The sequence below is a fragment of the Pan paniscus genome, chromosome 10, assembly GCF_029289425.2.
Source record: "Pan paniscus chromosome 10, NHGRI_mPanPan1-v2.0_pri, whole genome shotgun sequence".
In the NCBI taxonomy this organism is placed as follows: Eukaryota; Metazoa; Chordata; class Mammalia; order Primates; family Hominidae; genus Pan; species Pan paniscus.
Window position 1 is genome coordinate 98,763,845 of NC_073259.2, and position 12,311 is coordinate 98,776,155.

General features: G+C 36.2%; 1 long non-coding RNA gene across 1 annotated transcript in view; it reads left to right on the top strand.

Moving 5' to 3' along the window:
• Positions 1-11,454, top strand: part of LOC117975501 (uncharacterized) — a 67,693-nt gene extending 56,239 nt beyond the window's left edge. The window contains exons 3-4 of the long non-coding RNA XR_008620459.1: positions 6,852-6,924; positions 11,082-11,454. This is a non-coding gene — a long non-coding RNA (uncharacterized LOC117975501). The remainder of the gene's footprint in view (positions 1-6,851; positions 6,925-11,081) is intronic.
• The last annotated feature ends 857 nt before the right edge of the window (positions 11,455-12,311 follow it).

The following is a 12,311-nucleotide window of genomic DNA, read 5'->3' on the forward strand; positions in this document are numbered from 1 at the left end:
ATAAATATAATATCAGGTAGTGATAGCCAACATAAAGAAAGAACTGGCAAAGAAAAGCAGTGAAACAACTTAGAGAGATGGAAGGTGGGAGATTTCTATTTGAAGTAGGTTGGTCAGGAAAGCTTAGTGTGAAACAGAAGACAATAAATAAAATAGGTGAAGAACCAAGTCGAATGGCAAGGAGGGTAAGAATGCACATCATGAAGGGCCTCGTATGATGTAGTAAAGAGTTTGAAATTTATTCAAATACTGTATTTTTTTAAGTAGAGAAGCAATGAGATATGGTTAGAATTTTGACAAACTACTATGGAGTTTGTGTGGAGAATAGTTTTTAGGAGGAAAGATATGGGAAGAAGGGTTGCTAGTGAGGGAGAAAGATGTTGCAGAAGACCCAGTGAGAGAGGATGGTGGCTTTCACCATCCTGCAGTAGAGATAGTAAGAAACAATTGCTTCAGGAAACAAATTTTTTAAAGAGTCTTCATTTGTAAAGGAAAACAAAAAATAGTCATATCATTTTTGAAAAAATACTGCATTTGAAAAAAGAGACCATTTTTAATAATCAGAGAAAATATATTCTTATGAATTTTAGTCATAAGAATGAATTCATAAGAATGGACATGGAAATCATTCTGGAAATTCCATTCAAAAGAATAAATGGAAATCATTCTAGAAATTCCACTCATAAGAATAAATTCATAAGAATGGACATGGAAATCATTCTGGAACACGATTCAAGAGGATAGTGAATCTGAAGTAATGAAGAAGGCAGTCAAAACAAGTGTGGTGTAAAATCTGAAAAGACTGCATACAATTAAAAACAATTTATTTGAATTCAAACTTTCAGTAACAGAAGAAAAATCAGAAAAGCAACTTTGTGTGAAAGAGAGGCTTGATAAATTTCCCCAAACTTACTGGGAAAGTTATGAAAATTAAAATGAGAAAAAATATAAGCACTATGAAAACAAATTCAGGAATAAAATATACTTGTTACATAAATTTTAGAATTAAAGAAATATAACAGATGCCACAAGTAATTTAAAGCACAGATAAAAACAATGGAATGAGTAGACATTGACTTGCACAAGTGTAAGTAGATTTCTACATACAGTTAAGAAAAAATAGGCACCTTCAAAGAAATTAAATTTTAAATGGCCTCAGATTTCTTTTTCCAGAAGAATAAATACCAAAGCGCAACAAATAAAACATCTTCAGTTATTTGGGAATGTCTTTATCCATTTTGTAGTCAGAAAACATTTTAAAAGGGAATGTGAGATGACAGAGAAGGCTAACAGCTAGCAGGATTAAACAACATGGAGGCATAACAAAGGTGTAGCAATACAAAACAAATTGCTCTAATAATTTACTATGAAGATAATAAGGACTAAATTATATAAGCAGTAGATATGGGAAGGAGAAAACAGATTTGAGAATCACTGTACATCATGAAGTACTGTTATATGGCATAATAGTTTTCGCATAAATTGTGAATTACGAGTCACCAAACTCAGCCTCAACATACTCGTATGTTAAATGGGACAAGCAAACTCATAGGATTATGATAAAGTAATGCTGTGATTTATCTACATATCTATCTCCTCTTCATTTAAGGAAATCAAATATGAAAGGAAGCGCTGTTAATTTTCAAGCCATATTCCAATATGTGGTAGTATTTTTGTCTTGCATGTATCGCTGAGGCTAAATCTCAAACATTTGGCAACTTCTTTTATTTGGAAAGTGAAGTAAAGGAAAGTAAAAAATTATTCCAAGATTCCAGATCTAGATTATTAGAACAATGAATCAAAATGTCTCTGAAAGATGGAGCTTCTCAAGTATTCTCCAAATAGAATTTGCTTTCTCTTAAATTCAGGTCTACTTCAAGGCATTACTAGTAGAAATTTGGATACATAAAAGAGATGCTGTATCCAAGGAGAAAAATAATTAAACTTTGGATATATTAAAAGATAAAGTGCTTTGTGATAGAACATTTATCAGTGATAGAAATCCTGATGTCAAGCAAGCACCTACAAATTTAAATGAGAAGCTTGAGAGAGGTTGAATTCATTGTTGAATTGCCATAGAATTATTATCTTTAGTTTTTTTTTGCTGTTTGTACATTTTGCTTTAGGAAGACATTGCAAAGTGGGAGTAGAAAATCAAGAACTAATATTTAGATCTAGTATCAAGTGGGTTAGTAAAATATTATCAAGGAAAAGACAATGAAGCAGAGAGACTAGAGTACAACCAAAATATTATAGTAGATAGAGTGAGGCAGCAGAGTTGCAAGTGGATGCTCAACAAAGGCAAAATTAGGAGAAAGTTAAGGAGAAAGAGAATTTTTTAAATAAATGTAAAAACTTCACACCTTTCTAATTTTAGAAGAAAGAATCCATTGGCAACCTTCAAGAAAACAATGTCATTAGAGTGGTTATGATAGAAGCGAGCTGGCAGAAGGTTAAGGCAGTAAGGGGAGTGAAGATGAAGCAAAGCTATAAGTGGAGAAATCTGGAAGGGGTGCACTAGGGAGGGGCGGTATAAGGAGAGAATAATAAAATTTGAGTGATGATCAAGGTCAAATGAGCAACTTTTGGTTTTTCTATTGTTAACATAGTAGAGGCAATTGTGGACTTAAAAAGGGAGAATTAGTATGTCAGTCTTGAGATGATGGATGTAAGAGATCACTTTCTTGATAGATCTTAGTTATTTCTTTAATTTCCATTCTCTCTCAATTTATTGTGACTTCCCAGAAGGCAGATGTGAATACCTTTTCAGGTTTGTGTTTTCAGGGCCTATGAAAGTACCTGGCATTTAGTGGGAATACCAAAAACATCTGCTGAAGTGAATTAAATTTAATTGTGAGGGTTCATGCTCAGGAAGTTGGTTTAATGTTAAGAAATATACAAGAAAAATTAGATAATGGGGTGGGAAAGTGTATTAGTCCATTTTCACACTGTTATAAAAAACTACCTAAGACTGGGTAATTCATGAAGAAAATAGATTTAATTGACTCACAGTTCCACATGACTAGGGAGGCCTTAGGAAACTGATAATCTTGATGGACGGCAAAGGGGAACTAATACCTTCTCCACAAGGTGGCAGGAGAGAGAAAGAAGACAAAGGGGAGAAGTTTCACTTTTAAACCTTGATCTTGTGAGAACTCACTCATTATCACTAGAACAGCATGAGGCAAACTGCCCCCATGATCCCACCAGGTCCTTCCCATGAGGTCCTTCCCTTGACATACGGGGATTACAATTTGAGATGAGATTTGAGTGGGGACACAGAGCCAAACCATATCATTCTGCCCCTGGCCTCTCCCAAATATCATGTTCTTCTCACACTGCATAATACAATTATCCTTTATCAACAGTCCCCCAAAGTCTTAACTCATTCCGGCATTAACCCAAAAGTTCAAGTCCAAAGTCTTATCTAAGACAAGGGAAGTCCCTTCCACCCAGGATCCTGTAAAATCAAGACCAAGTTAGTTACTTCCAAGATACAATGAGGCTACAGGCAATGAGTAAATATTCCTGTTCCAAATGGGAGAAATTGGCAAAAACAAAGGGACCATAGGTCCCATGCAAGTCCAAAACCTGGCAGGGCATTCATCAAATCTTAAAGCCCCAAAATAATCCCTTTTGATTCCATGCCTTACCTCCAGGGCATGCTGATGCAAGGGGTGGGCCCTCAAGGCCTTGGGCAGCTCTGCCCCTGCGGCTCTGCAAGGTACAGCTCCCACAGCTGCTTTCATGGGCTAGCGTTAAGTGCCTGTGGCTTTTCTAGATGCATGGTGCAAGCTCTTGGTGGACCTAGCATTCTGGGGACTGAAGGACAATGGCACTCTTTTCACAGGTTCACCAGGCAGTGCCCCAGTTGTGACTCTGTGTGTGGGCTCCAACCCCACATTTCCTCTTTGTATTGCCCCAGTTACGGTTCTCTATGACGGCTACACCCCTGCAGACTTCTGCCTGGGCATCCAGGCATTTCCATACATCCTCTGATATCTAGGTGGAAACCCACAAAGCTCAGCTCTTGTCTTCTGCACACGTGCAGGCCCAACACCACATGGAAGCTGCCAAGGCTTGGGAGTTTCACACTCTAAAGCAATGCCCTGAGCTGTACATTGACCCCTTTTAGCCACAACTGCAGCTGGAGTGGCTGGGACACAAAGAACTAGGTCCTGAGGCTGTACAGAGCAGCAGGGCCCTGGGCCCAGCCCACAAAACTATTTTTCCCTCCTAGGCCTCTGGGCCTGTGATGCAAGGGGCTGCCTTGTAAATCTCTGACATGCTCTAGCAACATTTTTCTCATTGTCTTGGCTATTAACATTCAGTTCTTCATTTCTTTTGCTAATTTCTGAAGCCAGCTTTAATGTCTCCCCAGAAAATGGGTTTTCTTTTCAACCACATGGTCGAGTTGCAAATTTTCCAAACTTTAATGCTCCGCTTCCCTTTTAAACATAAGTTCTAATTTTGAACCATCTCTTGGTGAATGCTCATGATGGAACACTTTCAGAATCAGCCAGGTCACATCTTGAATGCTTTGCTGCTTAGAAATTTCTACCACCAGATATCATAAATCATCTTCCTCAAGTTCAATGTTCTACAGATCTCTAAGGCTGGGGCAAATTGCCACCAGTCCTTTTACTAAACATAACAGGAGTAACCTTTGATCCAGTTCCCAATAAGTTCCTCATCTTCATGTGAGACCACTTTAGCCTGGATATCATTTTCCATATCACTATCAGCATGTTGGTCAAAACCATCCAACAGGTCTCTAGGATGTTCCAAACTTTCCCATGTCTTCTTGTCTTCTGAGCCCTCCAAACTGTTCCAATCTCTGCTCGTTACCCAGTTTCAAAGTCACTTCCACATTTTTGGGTTATCTTTATAACAGTGCCGCACTATCTTGGTAACAATTCTCTGTATTAGTCCATTTTCATATAGCTATAAAGATACTACCTGAGACTGGTAATCTATAAAGTAAAAAGGTTTAATTGACTCATAGTTCTACATGGCTAGGGAGGCCTCAGGAAACTTACAATCATGGTGGAAGGTAAAGGAGAAGCAAGTACGTTCTTCACAGGGTGGCAGGAGAGAGAGCGAGCAAAGCAGGGAAGTGCCATTTTTAAATCATCAGCTCTCATGATAATCCACTCACTGTCATGAGAACAGCATGGGGGAAACTGCCTCCATGATCCAATCACATCCCACCAGGTCCTTCCCTTGACAGGTGAGGATTACAATTTGAGATAAGATTTGGGTGAGGATGCAGAGTCAAACAATATCAGAAGGGGTCAAAAAAAAAAAAAAAAGGCAGGAGTCAGAGTTGACATAGTCCTGAGATGTTGAGCCAAGTGTTTACAGATCAGCATGTAGTTGTGCTAGAAGTGTCAGAATTTAAGGTTAAAGATGAAGTAAAGACAATGTTCAAATCAAGAATCTGGACAATAGGCAGGAAGAGTCGAAAAATCAGTAGATTATTCTAGCATTCTCCATCCAGTAAGTCTTTACACCCTTCTTCTGCACTAGGGCCAATCCCTATGCAGGAACAGACACAACTTAAAATAAGAATAAGAAGATGATGTAGTTCTCAGGAAACTGAATTCAAGGACAGAAAGAAAGACCAAAACAAAATAATGTAAATTAGAAAAAAAATTTAGGAAGGTGATATAGTTTGGCTGTGTCCCCACACACATCTCATCTTGAATTTTAGCTCTGTTAATCCTCATGTGTTGTGGGAGAAACCCAGTGGGAGGTAATTGAATCATGGGACTGGGTTTTTCCCATGCTGTTCTTGTGATAGTAAATAAGTCTCATGAATCTGAAGGTTTTAAGAAGGGCAGTTCCGCTGCACACTCTCTTGCCTGCCAACATGTAAGATGTGCCTTTGCTCCTCCTTCACCTTCCACCATGATTGTGAGGCCTCCCCACCCATGTGGAACTGTGAGTTCATTAAATCTCTTTTCCTTTATAAATTACCCAGTCTCGGGCATTTCTTCATAGCAGTATGAAAATGGCCTAATACAGAAATTGAATTATGTATGGTAGTCAGATCCAAAAAAATCAGTAAGAAATAGAAAACAAATATAAATGAATCACCAGAGGGAAGTTTCTTCTCCCTAAAGCTATAGAAAAAAAGATGAGAGGTTGGATCCAGAAATAAAGTTGTCTAGTTGAAAATGAGGAAAAAGTCTCATTTCATGTCAGTGTACCTAAATCTTCTTGAGGATGTGACATGTTGGGTCGACAGGTCAAAGGAGAATGACAAATTGAAGATGTCAAAGAAGAGTTGTTCTTGAGGGAGATTCATAATATAAACAGTAAATACACACACACACACACACACACACACACACACACACACACACACACACAGAGCTCCTGAGAACATGTGCCCAAGGTGGTGATGGCGCAGGAGGCAGGCAAATGCCTAGGCAGATAGGGGTGAAACCCCACCCCAAGCCAAAGACAGTTTAAAGCCTGAAAGCCAAGCTACAAGTCAAATCCATGGAGAGGGTTGAGAACCCGTCTTCCTGTTTGGCGCACTTTCCTCTAATTGATCCCTACCCTTGACAGATTTGACATATACCTACCTTTTCCTAATGGGTTTTATATACTGTTGTACCCCCCTTTGAGTGATGTCTTCTCATTAACCTTTCTGCATACTCACAAACCCATCAGCATGCACTTCCCATTCTGAGTCCATAAAATGCCACAGACCCAGCCACAGGGAGAGAGAACCCACCCAACAGCAGGAATCTGGAACCACCGTATGGTATCCCCTGTCCACTGAGAGCTGCTCCATTACTCAAAAAATTCTTCTCTGCCCATCCTCACACTTCAATTTTCAGTGTATCCTCATTCTTCTTGGAAGCGGAACAAGAGCTCAGAAACCATTGAATGTGGGCACAAGCTATAATACAGGTGAGCTAAGTGGGTGGGGCACCTCCAGCAGCAGGCTGAGGTGGAGGAGGGGGGCGGGGGGCAGGGGACAGGGTGTTTGGGGGAGGGGGAAGGGAGTTTGTGGGAGGGGGAGGAGGGGAACACTGCTGGCCATGGAGTTGCCCAGTTGGTAAAGTGGCTGAGAAATTCCTTCATCAGTGGTTGGGCTACAGCTTGGTTTTATACATTTTAGGCAGACATAAGGTATCAATCAATACATGTAAAATGTTCATCGGCTCGGTCTGTAAAGGTGGGACAACTTGAAGTGTGGGAGGGAGTGGTACTTTCAGATCATAGGTTGATTCAAATATTTTCTTATTGGCAATTGGTTGAAAGAATTTATCTAAAGATATAGAATCCATAGAAGGAAGGGTCTGATTTAAGATAAGGGGCCATGGAGACCAAGGTTCTTGTTACTTCTCTTATTATGCAACTGGGCCTTCCAGGTAGCAGAATTCAGAGAGAATAGATTGTAAATGTTTCTTTTCAGACTTTAAAAAGTGCTAGATGCTTAGTTAATTTTCTCCTGGATCAGGAAAAAGACCTGGAAAGAGGAGAGGATTCTCTACAGAATGTAGATTTTCCCCCACGAGACAGCTTTGGAGGGCCATTTCCAAATATGTGCAATATATTTTGGGGTAAAATACTTTGATTTTTTTCAGGGCCTGTCATCGGTCAGGTTGGTATTTTATTGCTACAAAGATTATATTTTGTCACCCTTAAAAACTGTTTTAATGTTAATGCTGGTCAGCTGTGTATGAATTCCAAAGGGAGAGAGGTATAGAAAGGCAGGTTCAACCACCCATTTCCATTATGGCCTGAACTAATGTTTCAGGTTTACTTTAGAAATGACCATGGCAGAGAGGAGAGATGCATTCAGTTGAGTAGGGGCTTATAATTTTATTTTCGGTTTACACTAGTTTATGACAATTGAAAAAAGCAAGCAGTAAAAATGACCCCCAAACTAAGATTGCTTCGAAGGAAACTTACCATTACGATAAAATTATATATAAACACATTATAAAATTTATATAGTAATATATATAGAGAGAGCTATTGTAAGATGTATATAGTTTTAGTTGGATAGTGTGGGTGTAGTTATTTGCAACATGTTTTGTTTTTGTTTCTTTACATTTATCGTTTAAAGGGGATTAGGTATTAATCTCTTTAACTATATGGACCAGTGGGTTTTATGTTTCACTAAGTATCCATTACACAATGTGAGATAAACAAAAATGTAGTATCGTTTTTTTGCTGTTAGTTTGTAAGTGGTTTTTTTACTAGAATAACTGACTGCCTTGTCATGAGCTTCCTTTCCTGTATCACAAAAATTATCTACTGCATAAAAACTTCTAAGGTTTATGTCAAAATGTAATTTAAAATCATACTTTTTCTACTTACTTTATTTGAAATCAAATTCTTTATTTTTCCTTTGCTTTTCTACTATCAAAAATACTTTCTCTACTATTATTTTAATGGTTCATTTCTACATTGACTTGCCTTGTTTTTTCCAACTTCATTTTAGTAATTTACTGAACTTTCATGGAACAAAATGTGAGTTATATTCTCTAGGCCTAAGAACATATACCATTAATGCCTAAATGTGCTACGCAATCAAGTTCTTAAGAGAGTTGAATTCAAGACATTAAAAGCACCGAATCTGCCTCATACCAATATTTTATGAATCTCTAGGGCTAGTCAGAGTAACCACTGATCAAGAAAGTTCAACAAATGCAAAACAACATAAAATATAAATTAATATTTTAAAAATCTAGGTACATTATCAAATTATTTAAAACCAAGGATAAAAAGAAAATATTTAATCATCAAGGAAAATAATACATTATATAAAGAACAGCAACAATACATATGAGAACTGATTTCTCATTTGAAAAATTGAATGCCAAATATGATGAAATAATGTTTAAAATTATAAAAGAAAAACTGTATACATAAAAGCTAATCAAATCTCTTTCCTTTACATGCCACAAAAGAAATGCAAAAAGAAGTTCTTCAAACTGAAAGAAAATGTACCAGATAGAAATTAAAATACATAGACAAAAATCGAGAGAACTGGTAATGGTATAAAAGGTATCCATGAACATAAATAAAAGTAAATGTTTCTCTCTCTATTAAGAAACATTTAAAGGTCAACTCACAACTTAAGTAAAAATATTAACAATGCATTTTGTGGTTTAGTATATGTTAATAAAATATGTGTTAACAACATATATATGATAAAGAATGAGGATAAATGGGTGAATAAAATAAAACTCTTGCAGGGTTGTTACATTTGAAGTCCTTTAAAAAAATTTAAAGGTAGATTCTGATAAGTTAGGGCTGTACTTTTAATATTCAGAACAAGCATGATACAAGGTATAGCTAAAAGTCAACAGAGGATTTGGAATGGAATACTAACATTGATTTCATTTACCAAAAAGAAGACAGGAAACAAGAAACAAAGAAGCCAGGAACATTAGGAGCAAATGGAAAACAAATAGAGCAAGATAGTAGACTTAAAGTAACACCACTAACAAATAGATTAAATGTAACCACACAAAAGGATCCATTAAAAAAGCAGAGATTGTCGAAACTTAACTACATACTGTTTATAAGAAATATACTTTAAATTTACCGACACCAAGAAGTAGAAAGAAACATGGGAAATTGATACATCTGGAAAACAAAAAGCATAAGGAAGACTGTGTGGCTATGTTAACATGAAAGTTGACTTCAAAAAGTTATCATGAACAGTAAAAATAAGAACATTTAATAATGTTCATCAAGAAGAAATAACAATCCTAAGTAACTCTTATAAAAAGGCTTCAAAATACATAAAGCAGAAATGGTTATAACTAAAGGGAAAAGAATAGATGAATCCACAATTTTGTTGGAAATTTAAATATCTCTTTCTCATTAATTAGTAACACAAATAAGAGAAGAAAAATCAGTAAGAATATAGATGATTGACATTTATAGACTATTATAACCATATTGCAGAATACACATTGTTATTGAGTGCAAAGGAAGCATTTGCCAAGTTACACAGTAGTCCCACCTTATCCACAATTGTAATTTCTGTGGTTTCAGTTACTTGTGGTCAACCATGGCTTACATAGGGTTCCAGACCTCATAAACCAGTCTAGTGGGAGAGACAGATATTGATAGCATAATAAGTCCTATATATATTGAATAATAAAAGAGAATACTATCAAAACTTTTTTTTACTGTTCTTATTTTAACCCAACAAAAATTTTCCTCTTTGATTTTATAAAAAGCTGATAAAAATAATATGTATTCTTGACTACAGGGTTAATCTTATATACAGCATATATAATATGCAATAATGAAATCAATTTATATATATAAAAGCCAAGATAAAGTTAAAATAATTGTGTATAATGACATATGTAATAGCCTAATTAACTTATACATATATTTGTAATATGTAGGATGGTAATTTTTACATAAAGCTATATGTGTACTATATATGTGATTTAATAGATAAAACATTTATATATATGTGATTTATGTATTTATATGTAGACATATATAATATTACTTTAGCCTAAACTGTGAGATTTATGAGCATGATTAGCTTTATCTGTGTATAAACACTTCTGGTATAAACATCTATTTCTACCTTTTCCCCAAATTGAAATATTTAATACCCAAAGTGCAACAATTGTCTGAATCTTAATCAGATTATTCTATCCAGGATCTTAAGGCATTGTCTCCTGTTTCTTTTGTCACTATGACCCAATTGAATTGCTACTTTTATTGTCATTTATTGTAGAACCACCTGTTCAAGTATATGTTGCTGACATTCAGAACGTGCCCATTTTCACACATTTTCACCCATTGTCAACACCAAGATGTCAACCACGTGTGCAGACGTGTAAATAAATGTAAATGTTTGGCATAACAAGCCTGCCTGGAAGCACCCAAACCCCCCTTATATCTTTTGCAGCTACCTCTTTTATACTATGACCTAATACATTTCTGCCTTTTTTTCCCTTTAATTCTTTTAAAACATGGGCACATTAATGGTGCTATTCTTTCTTACTTGCTGACTTTATTGTATTTCTTATTTTATTGTATTTATTCTTTTCAGTTATTCATAATGTTGACTTTTGCAGATATTTGTGATCTTGGGAAGTCACTTCACCTCTCTGAGTCCCAGATTCCTCAGCCTGTAATATGAAGATGAAGATATTTACTCTGGAGGGATTATGTAAGAATTCAATGCAATAATGTGTGTAACGAACTTAGCACAGTGGTCAACATCAAGGTCCATAGTAATCACTAATCTGGTTTCATATTTCAAAGAGTAGCTTCTTCAAGTCTTCCAAATTGTGTCCCTCCTTTCTTTGCCACTCCAGGTAACTGCTTATGGCATTTCAACTGTTCTTCATTATATATTATTTTAATCATCTGACAAGTTTTGTCCTTTACCTTTGAAGTCTTCAGCATTTCTTTCTGGGAAGGTGTCCTGAATAAATATTGATGCAACAAAAATACCATTCTGACCCTGATTATTTTCTTCTTGGGTATAAATTAGTGTTTCCTTAATTTGTTTACTTTGCACCTGGACCGATTATCTTGTTTTGCTATAGTAAGGGCTAAATAAGGTGAGGACCAGAAGTTCATTCCCTGTTTAGGTCAGTCAGCGTTACACCGAAGACATATTTCTTTCATGCTTACAGATGTACCCCTAATCCTGACCATCTGCTTAGCAAATGAGCAGAAGGGCACAGTAGGTAACAGTGGACTGTAGTATAAAACACAATCCCAGAGCTAAGCGCTGTATCCCACTAATCACAACATCATCATATTTAAAGACGAGAGCACAGCTGAGCAGATGTCTTGGGTGTGATCCAGGAACAATACCAATGGGAGCGAGTAGAATGAGAAAAATGAAAGCTTTAGATGAAATGGCATCCAACCGGGATCCTGAACATGCTGATTTAGATGTTCCTTTTATTCTAAATTATTTTAAAGAACTAAAAAACTAAGCAAATTTTAGCTTTAATGACTTTTCAGTTGATCCTCTGTAAGAGGTTCAAGTGAATATCTATTTGATATTTTTATACTCAAAATGAAAAACCAATTTCATATATATTTGGCAACAGTTAAGTTTCCCATTAAAATAAGGATGGTGTGCTCTTGGTTTCTATTTGTCATGATTGTTCTATCTTGGTATTTTTTTCTTTAACCTGAAGATCTTAAATAAAATTTTCATTCAATTAAATAATTTGAATTACAGCCATGAAAGGGATAGTATTTGGCAAACAGCTTAAGAGACGTCCTGCCTCTCATCACCTTCTGAATTTTAATTAGGCAAATATATATTAGGATCTGTGTCAGAG